Source organism: Thalassophryne amazonica, chromosome 5 (genome assembly GCF_902500255.1).
Source record: "Thalassophryne amazonica chromosome 5, fThaAma1.1, whole genome shotgun sequence".
NCBI lineage: Eukaryota > Metazoa > Chordata > Actinopteri > Batrachoidiformes > Batrachoididae > Thalassophryne > Thalassophryne amazonica.
In genome coordinates, this window is record NC_047107.1 from 115,084,013 (window position 1) to 115,105,799 (window position 21,787).

The window sequence follows — 21,787 nt, forward strand, 5'->3', positions numbered from 1 at the left end:
ACTGCTGCTCGGCCCGTAGGCCGAGACAACGGTGAGAGACCTGTCCCCGACCCGAAGGTGTAGGGACGCGACCCTCTCGTTCACTGGAGTGAACTCCAACACCTGGCGACTGAGCTGGGGAGTAATAAGCAATGCGACCCCAGCTCTCCGCCTCTCCCCGTGGGCGACGCCAGAAAAATGAAGCGTCCAGCCCCTCTCCAGGAGTTGGGTACCAGAGCCCAAGCTGTGCGTGGAGGTGAGCCCGACTGGGTACGCAAACACCATGATAAGGTGGCAGCTAGAGGGGGAGCATTTTAATATACTGTAGCATAAATATGGAGGTTCCCAAAAATGTTGAACATGTGAAGATCAGATGATGCTCAAGATATACAGTACTGTGCAAATTTTTAGGCATCCAGAGTTATCATAAAAATAGCATTTGATGCCCCTCCCCCTCCCCCCTTTTTATTGGCATGTCAACACAAAACCAGAACCAACAAAAGTGAATATGTGAGCTCTATTTTTTTTTTTTAATTCAATAACAATAATAATTTCTTTGTAAGTGTACTGGCCAGTAGAATACTACACAAACACAGCTGCAAATGATCATGTAACATTAAAATGATTGTAACTGTTTTTGAGGTTCTGTGACATACTTTGGTGCCATTTATATACTGAAAAATCATTTATAAATCAAACCCAATTTTCATGTTGATTGTCATTACAGTTTAAAATCATCCCGCATTTAATTTATTTATGAATATTTATTAGCTTTTCATCATTTTTAATGCTTTCATGATGGATTGAATGTACCAAAAACGTGCACAGTAGTGTATATAAATAATTAAATGAACTTATTAAATTAAACAGTAGTGTATATTCAACACAGTTTATTCACAGTACAGAAGGTATTAAATAAATAAGATAAATTAGGAAATAAAAATGCACATGAAAAATAATTGTTATATTGTAATTAATACATTTACACTGGCTTTGACCTCCTGTTGTTCTATTTCCTCTCGGTGATGCCTGTTGCCTTTACACAACGTGTCAGTATTGCTTACTGGATTATTGTACTAGTTCCAAGAAGAACAAACAAGTATGATCTTAGGGCATACAAACATTTTTGGCTGTTAAACTCTGTTAAAAGAAAAATGTTATCTAACTTTAGTAGTTTTCAAAGCTAGCCAAAAAGCTAACCCACTAACGAAAGCAACAGCTTCACTACTTAGCTGTTAGCTGATTAGTTGACCTGTAGCCATCACCAAACCCCAGGTACCATGACCTAAAGGTGTTACCATTTAACATAATATTAAATTAGTCTATTATTAGTCTATTATTATTACTATTATTATTAGTCTATTAGTCTATTGCTCTTCGAGACTTGGTTCAACACACGATTTATTCTGGTAATTTACTCAACAAATGATGCAGCAGAAAATATGTGCAATTGAATTTCAGTTTGACAGTTTGATTATTTCTGGTTTAAATCCCGAAAGGTGAGGCTTGTTTGTGCTGTTTCCAGTAACATCATCAATCTTTATTCCAGACACAAAAGGTCCATAAAAACACATACAATCATACAAAAAAGTATAAATAAATAAGTTAAGATCTAAAAAAAAAAAGAAACTACAGTACATGACATTATTCATAAAGTCACATATAAACTGTGACACCAATGATTCCATAATCTTGAAGTGAATCTGACTGTACTCACTGCAGGATTCACTAACATTACAATTATGCTGTTGCATGACACAGTAAGTCTACACATACATACATAAAATTCCTGAGCACAGCAGGACATGTAGGTACATCAGCATTTACAAACAAATGGTTAGCGCTACTCCATCTAGGCACTTTGAGCAGTAACCTCATACCATCATTGTATGCCATATAAAGTTTCTGTAAACTGCTTTTTTTATATCTCCGCCACAAATGGGCAGTGTACATTGGGATACAGAAGGTTCTAAAAAGTGCTATTTTTACAGAAAATGAACACATACCAAATTTTCTGATCAGCATATTTGCTTGTGTATACATCATACAATACTGTCTATAAATGTCACGGTCATCAGACAGGTCATCTTGTATGAAATGCCCCAAGTATTTAACCTCATTACTTATGTTAAGAGCTGTGCACAAAGGTGACACAAAGGTGTTTCATTGAATCCAGACTGACCAGCTGATGACGCACCGACGCTCACTGACATCACAAGATGTAATATGAGGATAACTCGCTGTAATAAACATTATGTTTTGGTGGTTTCAGGGAGAGGATTACACCAACATTACACTTCCAGGCCCAGATCCAGACCGGTTTGGACCGATGCAGTTGCATCGGTTAAATTTTTTTACGCATCGTTCGTCATCGGTAAAAAAAAAAAAATCTTGAATAATCCCGAATAGTGCCGAATGTGTCCCCGCGGTGAACACAGCTTTTCGGTGGTTTTCATGTCAACCTATAGTCCGTAAATTATATGGATTTTTCCTAGTTTCAGAGTCATACGGATGTACAAATAAAGTTGGATATTCAGGGTTTGGTCTGCAGCGGCTCTGTAATCAACTGTTTCTGCAGCGCGACTCCACTTTGAAGCCGTGAACCATTGAAGCAATGCTTCGATTAAATGGCTCGTGGCTCTTTGATTCACTGCTCTTCAGAAGCGGTAAGTTGCTTCTTAACCCCTGTCAAAGCCATTAAAATACCGTGAGTCACTTTTGTGTGTATTAAAGTCACTAACTGGGACTCTTGTCTTGTTGCAGTCAAGAAACGAGAATCATCCTCTGCTCCGTTCACACAGCTCGAAACGCTGTGCGGCCGAGACAGAGTCCGCTTGGAATTAATAACTTCAAAACAAATTGCCGCGTTAAATAAAATGACACCTTTTTCCAAATGTTGTAATACAGACAAGAAACTACAATCGACTAAAATGTGTTTTTTTTCCTCCCAAAATGAAACGTGCTGTATTTCTTTACAAATTACATCCTGAAGTGCAGCACAGCAGCTGTAAGAGCTCAGCTCATATATATGGAGTGACATTTATGCCAATAATGTCTGAAAGGAAATGCTTTTAACAAAAACTACAGATTTTGTTTATTCCTATTTATGTCCAGAGATCAAGGATCCACCATGTGGAGTTTATTATGTCCAACGTTTAAGGACCCAGTGACCAATTTCATATTTATTTACTTTAAGACTCAATAAAATGTTCAATTTCAATTCAATTTCAATTTAATCGGCTTATCAATCAATCAATCAATTTTTTTATATAGCGCCAAATCACAACAAACAGTTGCCCCAAGGCGCTTTATATTGTAAGGCAAGGCCATACAATAATTATGTAAAACCCCAACGGTCAAAACGACCCCCTGTGAGCAAGCACTTGGCTACAGTGGGAAGGAAAAACTCCCTTTTAACAGGAAGAAACCTCCAGCAGAACCAGGCTCAGGGAGGGGCAGTCTTCTGCTGGGACTGGTTGGGGCTGAGGGAGAGAACCAGGAAAAAGACATGCTGTGGAGGGGAGCAGAGATCGATCACTAATGATTAAATGCAGAGTGGTGCATACAGAGCAAAAAGAGAAAGAAACAGTGCATCATGGGAACCCCCCAGCAGTCTACGTCTATAGCAGCATAACTAAGGGATGGTTCAGGGTCACCTGATCCAGCCCTAACTATAAGCTTTAGCAAAAAGGAAAGTTTTAAGCCTAATCTTAAAAGTAGAGAGGGTGTCTGTCTCCCCTGATCTGAATTGGGAGCTGGTTCCACAGGAGAGGAGCCTGAAAGCTGAAGGCTCTGCCTCCCATTCTACTCTTACAAACCCTAGGAACTACAAGTAAGCCTGCAGTCTGAGAGCGAAGCGCTCTAATGGGGTGATATGGTACTACGAGGTCCCTAAGATAAGATGGGACCTGATTATTCAAAACCTTATAAGTAAGAAGAAGAATTTTAAATTCTATTCTAGAATTAACAGGAAGCCAATGAAGAGAGGCCAATATGGGTGAGATATGCTCTCTCCTTCTAGTCCCCGTCAGTACTCTAGCTGCAGCATTTTGAATTAACTGAAGGCTTTTTAGGGAACTTTTAGGACAACCTGATAATAATGAATTACAATAGTCCAGCCTAGAGGAAATAAATGCATGAATTAGTTTTTCAGCATCACTCTGTGACAAGACCTTTCTGATTTTAGAGATATTGCGTAAATGCAAAAAATCAGTCCTACATATTTGTTTAATATGCACTTTGAATGACATATCCTGATCAAAAATGACTCCAAGATTTCTCACAGTATTACTAGAGGTCAGGGTAATGCCATCCAGAGTAAGGATCTGGTTAGACACCATGTTTCTAAGATTTGTGGGGCCAAGTACAATAACTTCAGTTTTATCTGAGTTTAAAAGCAGGAAATTAGAGGTCATCCATGTCTTTATGTCTGTAAGACAATCCTGCAGTTTAGCTAATTGGTGTGTGTCCTCTGGCTTCATGGATAGATAAAGTTGGGTATCATCTGCGTAACAATGAAAATTTAAGCAATACCGTCTAATAATACTGCCTAAGGGAAGCATGTATAAAGTGAATAAAATTGGTCCTAGCACAGAACCTTGTGGAACTCCATAATTAACTTTAGTCTGTGAAGAAGATTCCCCATTTACATGAACAAATTGTAATCTATTAGACAAATATGATTCAAACCACCGCAGCGCAGTGCCTTTAATACCTATGGCATGCTCTAATCTCTGTAATAAAATTTTTATGGTCAACAGTATCAAAAGCAGCACTGAGGTCTAACAGAACAAGCACAGAGATGAGTCCACTGTCCGAGGCCATAAGAAGATCATTTGTAACCTTCACTAATGCTGTTTCTGTACTATGATGAATTCTAAACCTGACTGAAACTCTTCAAATAGACCATTCCTCTGCAGATGATCAGTTAGCTGTTTTACAACTACCCTTTCAAGAATTTTTGAGAGAAAAGGAAGGTTGGAGATTGGCCTATAATTAGCTAAGATAGCTGGGTCAAGTGATGGCTTTTTAAGTAATGGTTTAATTACTGCCACCTTAAAAGCCTGTGGTACATAGCCAACTAACAAAGATAGATTGATCATATTTAAGATCGAAGCATTAAATAATGGTAGGGCTTCCTTGAGCAGCCTGGTAGGAATGGGGTCTAATAAACATGTTGATGGTTTGGATGAAGTAACTAATGAAAATAACTCAGACAGAACAATCGGAGAGAAAGAGTCTAACCAAATACCGGCATCACTGAAAGCAGCCAAAGATAACGATACGTCTTTGGGATGGTTATGAGTAATTTTTTCTCTAATAGTTAAAATTTTGTTAGCAAAGAAAGTCATGAAGTCATTACTAGTTAAAGTTAATGGAATACTCAGCTCAATAGAGCTCTGACTCTTTGTCAGCCTGGCTACAGTGCTGAAAAGAAACCTGGGGTTGTTCTTATTTTCTTCAATTAGTGATGAGTAGAAAGATGTCCTAGCTTTATGGAGGGCTTTTTTATAGAGCAACAGACTCTTTTTCCAGGCTAAGTGAAGATCTTCTAAATTAGTGAGACGCCATTTCCTCTCCAACTTACGGGTTATCTGCTTTAAGCTACGAGTTTGTGAGTTATACCACGGAGTCAGACACTTCTGATTTAAGCTCTCTTTTTCAGAGGAGCTACAGCATCCAAAGTTGTCTTCAATGAGGATGTAAAACTATTGACGAGATACTCTATCTCCCTTACAGAGTTTAGGTAGCTACTCTGCACTGTGTTGGTATATGGCATTAGAGAACATAAAGAAGGAATCATATCCTTAAACGTAGTTACAGCGCTTTCTGAAAGACTTCTAGTGTAATGAAACTTATTCCCCACTGCTGGGTAGTCCATCAGAGTAAATGTAAATGTTATTAAGAAATGATCAGACAGAAGGGAGTTTTCAGGGAATACTGTTAAGTCTTCTATTTCCATACCATAAGTCAGAACAAGATCTAAGATATGATTAAAGTGGTGGGTGGACTCATTTACTTTTTGAGCAAAGCCAATAGAGTCTAATAATAGATTAAATGCAGTGTTGAGGCTGTCATTCTCAGCATCTGTGTGGATGTTAAAATCGCCCACTATAATTATCTTATCTGAGCTAAGCACTAAGTCAGACAAAAGGTCTGAAAATTCACAGAGAAACTCACAGTAACGACCAGGTGGACGATAGATAATAACAAATAAAACTGTTTTTGGGACTTCCAATTTGGATGGACAAGACTAAGAGACAAGCTTTCAAATGAATTAAAGCTCTGTCTGGGTTTTTGATTAATTAATAAGCTGGAATGGAAGATTGCTGCTAATCCTCCGCCCCGGCCCGTGCTACGAGCATTCTGACAGTTAGTGTGACTCGGGGGTGTTGACTCATTTAAACTAACATATTCATCCTGCTGTAACCAGGTTTCTGTAAGGCAGAATAAATCAATATGTTGATCAATTATTATATCATTTACCAACAGGGACTTAGAAGAGAGAGACCTAATGTTTAATAGACCACATTTAACTGTTTTAGTCTGTGGTGCAGTTGAAGGTGCTATATTATTTTTCTTTTTGAATTTTTATGCTTAAATAGATTTTTGCTGGTTATTGGTAGTCTGGGAGCAGGCACCGTCTCTACGGGGATGGGGTAATGAGGGGATGGCAGGGGGAGAGAAGTTGCCGAGAGGTGTGTAAGACTACAACTCTGCTTCCTGGTCCCAACCCTGGATAGTCACGGTTTGGAGGATTTAAGAAAATTGGCCAGATTTCTAGAAATGAGAGCTGCTCCATCCAAAGTGGGATGGATGCCGTCTCTCCTAACAAGACCAGGTTTTCCCCAGAAGCTTTGCCAATTATCTATGAAGCCCACCTCATTTTTTGGACACCACTCAGACAGCCAGCAATTCAAGGAGAACATGCGGCTAAACATGTCACTCCCGGTCCGATTGGGGAGGGGCCCAGAGAAAACTACAGAGTCCGACATTGTTTTTGCAAAGTTACACACCGATTTAATGTTAATTTTAGTGACCTCCGATTGCCGTAACCGGGTGTCATTACTGCCGACGTGAATTACAATCTTACCAAATCTACGCTTAGCCTTAGCCAGCAGTTTCAAATTTCCTTCAATGTCGCCTGCTCTGGCCCCCGGAAGACAATTGACTATGGTTGCTGGTGTCACTAACTTCACATTTCTCAAACAGAGTCGCCAATACCAGAGTTTGATCCTCGGCGGGTGTGTCGTCGAGTGGGGAAAAACGGTTAGAGATGTGAACGGGTTGGCGGTGTACACGGGGCTTCTGTTTAGGGCTACGCTTCCTCCTCACAGTCACCCAGTCGGCCTGCTTTCCCGGCTGCTCGGGATCTGCCAGGGGGTAACTAACGGCGGCTAAGCTACCTTGGTCCGCACCGACTACAGGGGCCTGGCTAGCTGTAGAATTTTCCACGGTGCGGAGCCGAGTCTCCAATTCGCCCAGCCTGGCCTCCAAAGCTACGAATAAGCTACACTTATTACAAGTACCATTACTGCTAAAGGAGGCCGAGGAATAACTAAACATTTCACACCCAGAGCAGAAAAGTGCGGGAGAGACAGGAGAAGCCGCCATGCTAAATCGGCTAAGAGCTAGTAGCTACGCTAAGCTAGCGGATTCCTAAAAACACGCAAAGTGAATAATGTGTAAATGATTTAGAGGTGATTCAGCAGAAGGAGTGCTTTAGTTAAGGCACGTAAAGATTACACTGGGAAACAAATCGTAATCTAGATAACTAGATCAATCTAACTGCGCAGATTAAACAGCTAACAGATACAGAAAAACACCGCTGTGCTCCGGAACAGGAAGTGATACAATACCGCAGTGAGAGCCAACCACCAGTAGAGGCAAGCAAGAACTTCTAAAGTGCCAAATCACAACAAAATCTAAATACACTAAAACAAATACATCACAATTGCATACATATCACAATTGTGATGTGTGTACTTATGTTAAACAAGAAATTATCTCATCTGAAATAACAGGTGGTTTTAATTTACAGATGAAAGGTTTCTAAAGAACCATTTATTGATTTATTTAGCTATGTTAATTACAAGTGTTGTAAACTTTTTTTGACAGTAATCAGAAATTTTGAGGTAACAAACAGCAAAAAAACATTTCCAATGATTTTTCTTCAGAAAACTGCTCTATAAATGAGCAGTCCTGTCACACCTTAATGTTTTGTACAGATCAGTGGTTTCTGCACCAATCGGATTGGTCCAATCCATTTTGTAGAGATCAGTGGTTTCTGCCACGAGTCTTCCGTGTTTTGGCCCGATGCGTCGTTCCTATTGGACAACACGAAGGTACGTCACAGCTCAGAGTGTCAAAAGTTGGCGCACCTCATCTCGACAGAACTCCGGCTCTGTGTGGTATGCAGGAGATCACTTGACCGAGGGTCTATACGTTCAAATAATAATTTAAAAAATACTGTCATCACTCTTTACTTTTACTCAGTCAGTCTCTTACAACGGTGTAGCCTAAATACACAAGCTTTCCAGGAGCGCACCCAATTCATTACACACGCTCAGAGGCACGTCTCCGGTGCGCACTTTTTTTGGGGGGGGGGGGGGAGCAACCCCGCCGCCTGTGATAAACTCATCGCCCCCTTAATATTTTTTTTCTGGTGCCGGGCCTGTAATTGGTTTTAAACTGTGCCTTTTAAAATATTTTGTAATGTTAAAAATGGGATTGAGGAGGCTGCACAAAGACTGAGAGTACTGCAAGGAGAAAGTACTGAACAAAGTTTTTGATAGTCTTCGATGCTGGCAGCTCATCAGAGAGCCTGAGTGTGTCTGCATCATCATCATCTTTGTGACTGAAGTAGAATCAAAGGAGACAGTCTTCCTATCAGGGATCTGAACTAAAAGAACTCAGCTCTGCACTAAATCAAAAGCTGCTCTGGTCAAAGAATTTATTTGCCTGCTCAGGAACATCGAGCTGCTCTTTCTGCTCATTATGAATCATCAAGTTGTAATTAATGAAGACTTTGATTGCTGCCATTTCATGTCAAACTAAGAACATCTGTACAATATCATTTTATTTGTGCTGGGTTTACATATGGAAGGACGGTGGCTTAGTGGTTAGCACTGTTGCCTCACAGTGAGAAGGTCATGGGATTGATTCCCACCTGTGGCCTTTCTGTGTGGAGTTTGCATGTTTGTGTGGGTTCTCTCCGGGTGTTCTCACATCCAAAGACATGCAGGTTGGGTGACTTGGAAACTTTAAATTGATCATAGGTCTGTGTGCAGGAATGAATGTGTTTGTCTATATGTGGCCCTGCGACAGACTGGCATCCAGTCCAGGGTGCACACTGCCTCAGGCACTATGGCTGCTGGGATAGGCTCCGCCCCCTGCAACCCAGTCTTAGATAAGTGGCTGAAGATGTGTGAGTGGGTTTACATATATTTATGGGATGAAAATCCTGTACAAACTTTAATTTAATTTTTTTGTTGTTGTTGTTGTTGTTGTTTTTTTGTCTCAGTGCTATGCACACCAGAGAGGATTTTTACTGTCTGAAGACCTACTGTGTGAAGTCATTGCTTCACACTTCTCACGTCATTTCACTGACTGCGTCTGATGTGTGTGGAAAGAAACATACTGACGGTCTAAGTGAAGTCAAACCTATGCCATACTGGGCAGATTGTTTTACATAAATGTAACCACCTCCATGTGGGAAAGGACTCGTGTTGAAAAGACGCTCTTTGTCATTACAGAAATTTCTCTCCTTGTCATGTAAATTCATGTAAGTACACGCTGACATTTTCCATTTTAGTATTGAGATTTGCAGCTTTTTGTGGATGTGTTAATGTGAACTCCAGAGTGGTGTCAGGCAGAAACATAGATTTGCTGTTGTGTTTGCTTGTGCCCATGCGATGTTCTGACAGGGAACAAGAGTACGAGTCAGTCAGAACATGGCAACGTGTTGAACTCCTGTTCAACATAGCTGTCAGAGATTTGAGGGATACAAAGTAGGACAATAGCATCTGGTGGATGTAATTTTGTTGTGTCACATTAAGGATTCAGCAGTTATTCAGAAACTGAGCTGGAACAAATCCTTGAGGACACATGTCAAGTAGAAAAGAATGTTCAAGCAACAGGACCAAAGGCTCCCTTTCTGTTTGGTTCATGAGTTTTCTTGTTTGTTTGTTTTTTCCTGCAGTAATATTAAGATAAGATGAGCTGGATAAGATTAGCTAGGTTCAGAGCTAATTTTATGGAAGCCATCAAGGAACAGGAAACTTTCCTTCCCTGATCTTGTCAGTCATGACTCAGGAATCAACGTGGAGCATCTGGGAGCAGTCATGAGGGACCGCAACTACTGGCGTTCGGTTGTGCACTTGTCTCTCGGCCGCAGCCGACAGATGATGATGAAGACAAGATAATCCTTTATTAGTTCCACAACAAGGAAATTTACAGTCATAGCAGCAAATAATATTCTAACAAATACTATAGACGACAGTGGACAGAGTATCTCTGGTGACAACAGCTTTAACAAGCACAATTTCTTGACCTGGGATATACATAAGTAAATATATACACTTACTGGGAGGAGTGCAGATTATACAGTGTAACAACAGCAGGAAGGAAGGACCTGTGATAGTGCTCCTTCAGACACTACAGGAATGAAGTCTGCCGCAGAAGAAGTGTCCCAGTGCTGTGATGGTGTCTTCAGCAGCAATGATGGTTTGACTACCATCCTCTTCTCTCCCTCCACTTGCACTGGGTCAAGGGGACATCCCGCGACCAAAGTGGCCTTCCTGATCAGTTTGTGCAGTCTCTTCCTGTGTGCTGTGTATATGCCACTGACCCAACAAGTCACTCCAAAGGAGATGGCTGATGCCACCGCAGTCATAAAAGGTCTTCAGGAGCACCCCCTGCACTCTCAATGACTTCAGTCTCCTCAACTGATGAATCCTAGTCTGGCCCTTCCTGTACAGAGCAGATGAGTGATTAGTCCAGTCAAGATTAGTATTCAGGTGAATATTCAGGTATTGCCAGATTGTCACCATCTCAATATTCACTCCCTGGATATTTAGCAGTGTCGGGAGGCTGTTCTGGTGCCACTAATCCATGAAGTTCTGTGTCAGTTCTCTGCACTCCCTGTCATTGTCATTTGTGATGAGGACAACAATGGCGGAGTCATCAGAGAACTTTTGCAGATGGCATGAGGGGAAGATGTGAGAGAAGTCTGTAGTGTAGAGAGTGAAGAAACATTGAGCCAGAACCATTTCCTGAGGGACCACTGCACTGCAGACTACAACATGCAGCCACAGATCCTCACACACTGTGATCAGTGGGGCAGGTAGTTCATGATCCAGGATGTCAAGTGGAGGTCCACCCCTGCATACTTCAGTTTGTCCTTCGGCAGTGCAGGCTGTATAATGCTGAAAGCACTGACCTCAAAAATAAAACCATGATGCTCACAGTGCTCCTATGTTTCTCCAGGTGATGAAGAACTCTGTGTTGGAGGTAGATGACAGCATCATCCAAGATGACAAGCTTTTTTTATGTAGGTATTTATTGGCTACTAAATTTGGAACTTCAACAAATTTCAGCAAAATTTGCTGTGACTCAGACTACCTCCAGGAGGCGATATGGTTACTCAAGCCATCTACATAAAATAGCATTGCTTGCTAATATACTTGCATCGATAATTGTGCAGTTTATACTGGAACTCAAGAAGTGGTTTTGCTGGATGTGAGAGCATCTTGTGGGGAGGTTGGAGAGGCATAAGGGTTGGGGTTAGCGCTGGGTCATGTCCTACTGGCTTACTAAAGCAGGCAGTTTTAATGCAACAATAATATATTTTAAAAGTGCTGCCTCAGTGCTATGTCATGATCTAAATCCAAATTAGAATTTTTCGAGGATGTGATTGTCTTCTAAATATGACTACAACTGTATACAAACCTTTTCTAAAACCTTAGAGAATGGTAGATGCAGCACAGGTCTAAAATTGGTTGAACCACATCATACTTAAAAGTAGTTGGAACAAACCCTGAATTAAGACAAGGGTTGATAAAAGTTAGCAGACACGGCCTGACAGTATTAAAAACTTCTTTCAGCACCTTACCTGGAAAAACATTTAAAGGAAAACTTGTAGGTTTCACTATCTCACTAAGGGCCCCTTCACACATAGCACGAATGTAGTGGAATTGTGCATGAATTGCACATGAAGAAGGAATCGTATGCAATACGTGTAAAATTGTAGCTGACTCCAACGCCTCGTACACCTGTTGCTACAACTATTTGCGCACACCAGCGGCTGAAAGACAAATGGTGTCCTGTGAGAGCCCAATCGATCCCTCTCACAACAGGTGTCGCCCAAATTCCAGGTGTCACACATGAACATCTACACCACTTGTTTGGCACTTAGAAAATGTGTGGCCATTCACGCTATTGGCACAAAAACAGCAGACAGTCACTTTCGAGCTGGCGGTGAAATAATTTATCTAAGTGCCCCCACGACTGTGAAGTTGCCAAGTACGCATTTGGCGTGCCAGAGTGTCAGCTCCCCCCACAGGACATGTGTGCGTGTGTTTCTCACGCTCCCCCCAACAAGTGTGTCCCCTGCAGGCGAGACACCTATCATGTGATCACAGAGTGACACCTTTGGACATGGGGCGTGGTTGGCTGCCAACAGCAGGAGCTGTTGTCAACTCCAGTCCTGGACGTCACAGCTGCAGAACACGCACTGAGTTTTGATGGACACGCGTGAGTGTGCTTGCTGTCCTCACGTGTAAATACATAAAAACATATATCGCTTTTGAGACTGGCTGGAGAGCGTGCACATTGACAGGCCGTCCCAGGCTCCCAGCTGAAACAGACTGTCAGTTCATGTGCACACGCAGCAGGTGATCTGAATATCATGTCTTTTGTATGGTTTTCCATGTAATAAACAATGTATATAAAGGATTTTGTGTAACAGATTTTTGCTCAAATCGGACAAAATGTCCTGTCCCATCGCAGTGTACAGTAAAACTTGCATATAATCGATTCAGGTGGACCCTCAAATTTTGTCCATTATAATCAAAATATGTATGTATTAAATTGTTATATGTATGAAATGGACAAAATCCACTATATATATACTCAACAAAAATATAAATGCAACACTTTTGGTTTTGCTCCCATTTTGTATGAGATGAACTCAAGGATCTAAAACTTTTTCCACATACACAATATCACCATTTCACTCAAATATTGTTCACAAACCAGTCTAAATCTGTGATAGTGAGCACTTCTCCTTTGCTGAGATAATCCATCCCACCTCACAGGTGTGCCATATCAAGATGCTGATTAGACACCATGATTAGTGCACAGGTGTGCCTTAGACTGCCCACAATAAAAGGCCACTCTGAAAGATCAACAATCGGTTTGCATAACCAAATAATTTCTGCACAAACTGTCAGAAACCGTCTCAGGGAAGCTCATCTGCATGCTCATCGTCCTCATCGGGGTCTCGATCTGACTCCAGTTCGTCGTCGTAACCGACTTGAGTGGGCTAATGCTCACATTCGCTGGCGTTTGGCATATTGGAGAGGTGTTCTGTTCAATTCTATGCACTGCATGAGGCAAATGGTGGTCACACCAGATACTGACTGGTATCCCCCCCCCCCCCCCCAATAAAACAAAACTGCACCTTTCAGAGTGGCCTTTTATTGTGGGCAGTCTAAGGCACACCTGTGCACTAATCATGGTGTCTAATCAGCATCTTGATATGGCACACCTGTGAGGTGGGATGGATTATCTCAGCAAAGGAGAAGTGCTCACTATCACAGATTTAGACTGGTTTGTGAACAATATTTGAGGGAAATGGTGATATTGTGTATGTGGAATAAGTTTTAGATCTTTGAGTTCATCTCATACAAAATGGGAGCAAAACCAAAAGTGTTGCGTTTATACTTTTGTTGAGTATATAAAACAGACAAAATTCATTATATGTATGTAATGGATTAGTTACAGTCAGGAGGCGCCAAACAGTCTATGGGGAATCTCCAGAACCAATTAGGCTTACGTATTTCCTTGATTAAATGCCTGACCTTGAATAGGGACCTGCCTCATTAAATGGCCGGGTCAAAACTTCGTCTGAAAAAAAATAAGTGCCTGCCTTAAATAAGTGCTGGACATCATGTGTATTAAAAAGACTACATTTGGATGAGTCACTCTTTTTTCTAAGTTAGCTGGGGAGCGGTCCCTTCAATCCTAAAGTCTGATTTATGCTTCTACAACTCCATAACTCTGTGGCCATGCAATGACGTCCACTTGTCCATGAACCTTTTAAAGTTCAATCTCTCTTTATACAATCATCAACCTCCAAACCAACGTTACAGTATGTGCAATTTCCCTCCATGAATTCCAGGTCATTTGAATGTCTTTGTAGTTTGTAGCCTCTGTATTGTAAAGTTCGTTATATGTGTGGACTTTTCTGCCAAACGTGTTTGATCCATGATTGAAATGTAATCAGCAGGCTGCACTGCAAAAACTTTTAGAATATGACGGGAGAGGAAGAAGTGAAAACATGAAAGTGACTAATCACTTGCGGTCTCCATCGTTTAGCAGATGCGCAGGTACAGATGCCAAGAAAGGCAGCTTTGACTGTCTGGCAGAGCCAAGGATAGACAGCTTTTCCACAGAAATGTGAACATTGATGAGAGTCTGCCAATCATATACAGTGGGGAAAATAAGTATTTGACCCCCTGTCAGTTTTGCAAGTTTACTCACCTACAAAGAATGGAGAGGTCTGTATTTTTTAATCGTAGGTACACGTCAACTGTGAGAGACAGAATCTAAAAAAAATCCAGAAAATCACATTATATGATTTTTAAATAATTAATTTGCATTTTATTGCATGAAATAAGTATTTGAACACCTACCAACGAGCAAGAATTCTGGCTCACACAGACCTGTTAATTTTTCTTTAAGAAGCCCTCTTATTCTGCACTCTTTACCTGTATTAATTGCACCTATTTGAACTTGTTACCTGTATAAAAGACACCTGTTCACACTCAATCAATCAGACTCCAACCTGCTCACCATAGCCAAGACCAAAGAGCTGTCTAAGGACACCAGGGAGAAAACTGTAGACCTGCACAAGGCTGGGATGGACTACAGGACAACAGGCAAGCAGCTTGGTAGAAGACAACTGTTATGATTATTTATTAGAAAGTGGAAGAAACACAAGATGACTGTCAATCTCCCTCGGTCTGGGATTCCATGCAAGATCTCACTTTGTGGGGTAAGGATGATTCTGAGAAAGCTCAGAACTACACAGGAGGACCTGGTCAATGACCTGAAGAGAGCTGGGACCACAGTCACAAAGATTACATTAGTAACACATGATGCTGTCATGGTTTAAAATCCTGCAGGGTAGCAAGGTCCCCCTGCTCAAGCCAGCACATGTCCAGGCCTGTTTGAAGTTCACCAGTGACCACCTGGATGATCCAGAGGAGGCATGGGAGAAGGTCATGTGGTCAGATGAGACCAAAATAGAGCTTTTTGGAATCAACTCCACTTACCATGTTTAGAGGATGAGAACAACCCCAAGAAAACCATCCCAACTGTGACGCATGGGGGTGGAAACATCATACTCTGGGGGTGCTCTTCTGCAAAGGGGACAGGACGACTGCACCGTATTGAAGGGAGGATGGATGGGGTCATGTATTGTGAGATTTTGGCAAACAACCTCCTTCCCTCAGTAAGAGCATTGAAGATGGGTCATGGCTGGGTCTTCCAGCATGACAATGACCCCAAACACACAGCCACGGCAACTAAGGAGGGGTTCTGTAAGAAGCATTTCAAGGTCCTGGAGTGGCCTGGCCAGTCTCCAGACCTGAACTCAGGGGCGGAGTTAGCCTATTTTTAGGGGTGCTCAAGCACCCCTAATATATATATATATATATATATATATATATATATATATATATATTATATATATATATATATATATATATATATATGCTTCTATACTACTATTTTTGTAAGCAACCTATTTCAAGCATTATGCCAAAATATGTATTACAAGAACACAGTAATTTGATCATCTCCCCTTCTTGGGCAAATGGTTCAATCCACAAAGCGCGCCTACATTCATCTCTCTCTCTGCTCTGACATGTGTTTGTGTCACGTGGTCCTGCTGTGGGTGGTGCTCACTTAGCAGAGGTGCTGTCCTGTGAGTGCTGGTGGTAACCTCGCCCAGCCGCGCTGTCAAGTGATTGCCAGCTAGGCAACTGTCACATTTGTGAGGTATTTATTCACAGTTTATGTCTCTGAATGTGAAGAGAAAGTGCAACTTTCTGAAAAGTGCTTATTTTTAGGGCTGCCACAACTAGTCAACTAGTCACGACAGCGTCGACTAATGAAACCGTCGACAACTAATTTAGTAGTCGACGAGGCGTTTATTTTATTTAAGTCTTTGTTTTGCTCTCAGTTCATAGTTTTAGGCAGCAAGCCGTCCTGCCGTCATTTGGACGTTCAAATTTGAACAAGATGGGCGATTAAAACAGTGGCCGTCTTGTTCAAAGTCATTTAAATTGCGCAGTTTACCGGAGGAGGTGTGTGTGTGTGTGTGTGTGTGTGCGCGCGGAGTCAACTCGCTGCAGACTGCGAACGGAGGCACGACACGTTACATTTTGCTGAGAACCATCAGTGCACGTGAGACAGCGAGCGCAGAGCAGAGAGAGAGGATTTTAAGCCGAGTGAACATGTTAAAAAAAAAAACACATGGAACTGCCTTTACTTTTCTCTGCTCTTTCTCTACTGGTGTTTTTCTGATGGCACCGGCCTGTTCACACACCATGTGCGCGTCGTATACCGAATTTATGAGATCATGAGATGAAATAAATGGTCAAATATCCTTAAAACATCCTTAAAAAATGAGAATCTATAAATGAACTGAGGAAAAATTACGCATTCACGGGTTAAAAAAAACCTGCTGTGGAGAAGCTAGTGTTCAGATGCACAGATCACAAAAAGCAGGTGAGAACTCTGAAATTTAACAGCTGTTATTTTCCAAAGGTATTTATTTGTTCAATCTTAAGCTTAATGTAGTGTTCAAGCACAAAACATGACTGATGAGGAGAAAAAAAGACTTCATCACACTAAAATGAACTGGAGTCAGAATAAAAATACAAGCTGCTGACTTTTGTTATTTTTCAAAGTTATTATAAGCTGCAGCTATATGTTTTAATTATTTCAAAGTGAGTTGCCTCTTATTTTATTCTAGTTTATTTCTACAAAAAATAGGGGGAGTCAGATCAGCCTGCATTGTTCTGTTCAGTTTATATCAAAGTTTTCGTGCACGTCTGTGTATTTTTTCCTTCTTTATAGGAGTTTGGTGTTTACATTTGCTCCACAAAGTTTTAAAACACAATAAAATGTTCACACTTTTCTCTCTAGCAGTTCTAGAATTTCAGAAATGCAGCAGAAACAACCACAAATCAGAAAAAGTAGGGGCTATATGTAAAATGAAGATAAAAATAAAAATGTTGCACTATTCCCAGTTTCTCCACTCACAGAAGCCAAAAGTTCTTCCAGAGTTCCCTCACTTTTCTCCTTCCAGCATGGACATTCAGTTTTTGAGAACTGCCTACCTGACACAGATTTACTATAAAGTACCACACTGTTTGTATTTCTGAATGATTGATGTAAATGAAGTCTAAGAAATAGTCACTGATTTGGAAATGTTCATGTTTTCATCCCCTGACATTTCTCGGGAAAATGCTGCAGGCCTTAATTTAGGAAATTATGTATGATCCGACTAGTCGACTAATCACAAAAATAATTGTTGACTAGTTGACTATCAAAATAGTCGTTTGTGGCAGCCCTACTTATTTTACTCACCTAGCTAGCTATCGCTAAACACAGTATATTGCTCTACAAATTAGTGCGCGCTGTGCGTGGTCAAATGTAAGATTGATTCAGTGTTGTCTTTTTTTTCAGCTAAATCCTCTTGTCAGCTACTAAATGGTGCTCGCCCTTCAATCTGTGTAGCTACCATTAACAAATCACTCTCCTACATCACATACCATGTACACAGATCAGACCTTACATTTCAGAATTAAGACAGTAAACTTTACCACAAAGTTTAATGCACAGCATGATAATAAGTGAATAATTTAAATTCCTGCATAAATCATAAAACTCATTTTGTATTTTTATTTGTTGGCAGTAAGTGGCAAACCAAGCCTGCAGTGCAGAGATGGATATCAGAGCATTTTTTCAAAAGCAAAACAAAAAAGCTTCAGGTGAGGTTTGTGCACTCTATAGACCTTATGTGATAGTAGATATGGACATTGAGAATAGCAAAGGATGGAAAGTGAAGCTAAGGGTAAATTGAACATGTGTATCAGACTGTGGAGGTGTCTTACTTGTGTTACTGGTGTTTTGGTATGAATTCTGACTTTTAAGTCACACATTTTTATTTTTCTTACTTTTAAGGACTTCATTAGAGCTTGTCTGTCCTTTCTATGCTTTGCTGTTAATTCAATAAATAATTCATATTCATATATTTCTTATCCTGAACCCATTTATGTGCAGTGTACCATCTGTGTTCTCCATCCAGCCTTATAGTGGAGTGCTGCTGTCGCTGTGCTAAACCAGGTCCTCCTGCACACGGCACTAAACCTCACTGATCAGAACAATTGCAACTACTGTATTTTTATGACTTACAACGTGGATGTGCGTGCTGCCAGAAAAACCGAGACATCAGTCAATTTGTAGAATAAATAAATGAATAGAGCAAAATTAAAATACAATCTAAGTAATGCCTAAAACTGTCTAAATGTAATTGAAAAGTGATACCAGGGTGAGTGTTCTGTACTAAGTACTATGACATAATAATGTGTTAAGATGAAATAAAAAATCTTCAATAACTATAGGCTCATAAGACTAATGTAAAAACAAGGATAATATACTTTACACAGCTTCTGAATATTTCAGACCTGCTCCTAAGTTGCAATTACTATTTGCCCTCACCACATTAGGAGATTAAATTATTTGTTATATAAACTGCACCAGAATGCAGGAATTTTATGTATGAGCCGTTATCCATTGCTAATATGCGGGGGGGGGGGGGGGGGGGGGGGGGGTTAATCATTTTGACAATGAATGCAGCTTTTACAAGCAATGTTTTCACTCTGAAATCATGGGAAATTGTATTTCTGGACACCTAGATTTTAAAAATGTTTTAAATTTTTAAAAAACAGGGATGGAATTTTCTGTTTACACACCAGTAGCTGGTCCTCACAGTGGGCACCTCTTTATAGCCTGATGGTTTCTAGTGGGGTGGCACATTCACATTCTGTGGTACAGAACACAAAAATACAGTTTTTCTTTCTTAAGCGAAACAGAATAATTGCAGACGTTTCAGGTTTTCAGCGTTTCAGTGATAGCTTTGGTTGTGTTGTTTGTGAGATCAGGTTTGAGGTCATGTTTGTGCTCCTTGGAGTGGCACCGTCCTCGGGGACTGCAGCTGAACGCCGAAGTTGTGGCCAACAGAAAAACAGGAGCAGACATAAAAAGAGAAGAAATCTTCTGCAGCTCTGCTCATTAATCTTACATGTAGCTGCCTGCACAATAGTGAAATCTCAGCCTCCTTTAACTTCTAAATAATTCAAATAATAAAATGTATTTTTCTTTGCTCCTCTTAAATTTGTCTTTTCTTGGTGGGGCTCAAAATGTGGAAATGATGAAGGAGAGAGGGAGCAGGAGATTTGGTTGTGCTTTGCGTTCTGTTAACAATTAGTCCATATGTTCACTGACCGATCAATTCAGCATCATTTTCCCCAAAAAACATGGCAAAGGAAGCATTAAAGAACATTCATTCATCTTCTACCGCTTAGTCCAATTAAGGGTCGCGGGGGGCTGAAGCCAATCCCAGCAGTCATAGAGCGTGAGGCGGGGTACACCCAGGACAGGATGCCAGTCTGTCGCAGGGCCACAAATAGACAAACAAACACAGACACACCCACACACACCTACGGACAATTTTAAAGAGTCCAATCCACCTAACCCGCATGTCTTTTCATGTGGGAGGAAACCGGAGCACCCGGAGGAAACCCACGCAAACACAGGGAGAACATGCAAACTCCACATAGAAAGGCCACGGGAATCAAACCCACGACCGTCTCGCTGTGAGGCAACAGCGCTAACCACTAAGCCACCGTGCTGCTGCATTAAAGAACATGTGACTGCATAATAGATAAGTGTATAATATGAATCATTACATTTGTATTAAAGGTTACGAGAAAAGTTTGTTTTTGTGGCTAAACCGAAGCAGGTTTGGCTGGACAACAGAAACCGTGATTTAGCAACGAAATGATGAAAGTCATCACTCGTTTTGAAAAATAAATTATTTTGGCAATAATCACCAGCACCTATGGGCCTCGGGGCCTCTATAGGACTTAACATATTTTCTGGACTATAAATTGTACCATAATATCAGTCACATCTGTCCAAAAATGTATCATGAAGAGGAAAAAACATAAACATTACATCAGAGTAAGTGAAAACTCATGACATGTCGACATGATAACATCATCATTTCATAGACTGTTCTGTCTTAAAACTACATACAATTTCTTAGAGAGATATAACCTATTTATTTACTAACTTTAATCACTTGTTTCAATTGTGCAACTGTGTTTGCAAAATTCACCAGCACATGAGGAAATGACAAGCGGCGAGACTATGAATTCTCCGAATGCTTGTTAGGATATGTTTTGGCAGGGAAAGCAAAAAAAGCTTTTTAAAATCTTGTCAGGCCAAAGGTCACGCTCACTGGGTGCATTTTCTGACCCATAATGTGCGTTTTAGTACAGTAACATCAGCTGTACATACCTGATTTTTCCCAAACTTTATTTCTATGGTAGGTAGCCTGACTCCAACAGCTTTACTGAGCTTGGAGTCACAGGGTCAAAGGTGAAGGTCAATGGAAGCATTAAGCTGAACTAAATTTTGTTTGTGAGCCCAAAAATATCTGGGGCCGTATCCACAAAAGCAGCCTCAGGCTAAAAATAGCTCCAAGTGACGTTACTCTAAGAAAAATCTTAGAATTCCTCGAATTCTTAGACATTTCTTAGAATTTTCTTTTGGTAAGATGAAAGTTGTCCACAAAATAGATTAGGCCTTAAGAGAGCTCCTCAGGTGCCAAACTGGTAAGAGTAGTGAGGAGGACTTTTAATAAGCGTAAGAGTGTCTTAAACAGAGAAGATGGCAGAAAAGACAGAGAGGAAGCAGAGATATTCTCCGTATGTAGGATGACAGTGAGTCAGTAACACACTACCAGCTTGATCGATTGATATTTTATGTTAATTTACTGTCTTAATGTATTTATAAAAAGTTTACGTTCTTGTTATCATATACACATTGTTAATATTATCATTATTTTTGTTCTTATTATTATCTGTATTATTAATATTGTTATTTTCTTGTAACTTTTATTTTGTCATGTGATTTTAATTGGACCACAATGGAAGTAAGTGTGTAAGTGTTTTTAGTTTCTTGTGTCATTCGTGTATTTTTAACGTATTTACAATGATATGATGTAATCACAATGAACGTACTAAATAAACACACATGCATGCACATACGCACACATGTACGCTTTTAATAATATAGATATTTGGCAGGTGAATGAGGTACATTCAAACATTTTCAAGCTGTGTAACAATTCATTTAATTTTGCTGAGTTACATCAGAATTGCATTAAGACGTGTGTCTTAATGCAATTCAGTTTATATGATCGGTTGATTTTACTGTCCGTTCATGA

The 21,787-nt window shown here is 40.5% G+C and overlaps 1 long non-coding RNA gene across 1 annotated transcript; it reads left to right on the forward strand.

The window, feature by feature from the left end:
* Nucleotides 1-857: 857 nt before the first annotated feature.
* LOC117509877 lies at nucleotides 858-8,522 on the forward strand. Its single transcript, XR_004560578.1, has 3 exons — nucleotides 858-948; nucleotides 4,433-4,439; nucleotides 8,512-8,522. It is a non-coding gene; the product is annotated as an uncharacterized LOC117509877 (long non-coding RNA).
* Nucleotides 8,523-21,787: the final 13,265 nt, after the last annotated feature.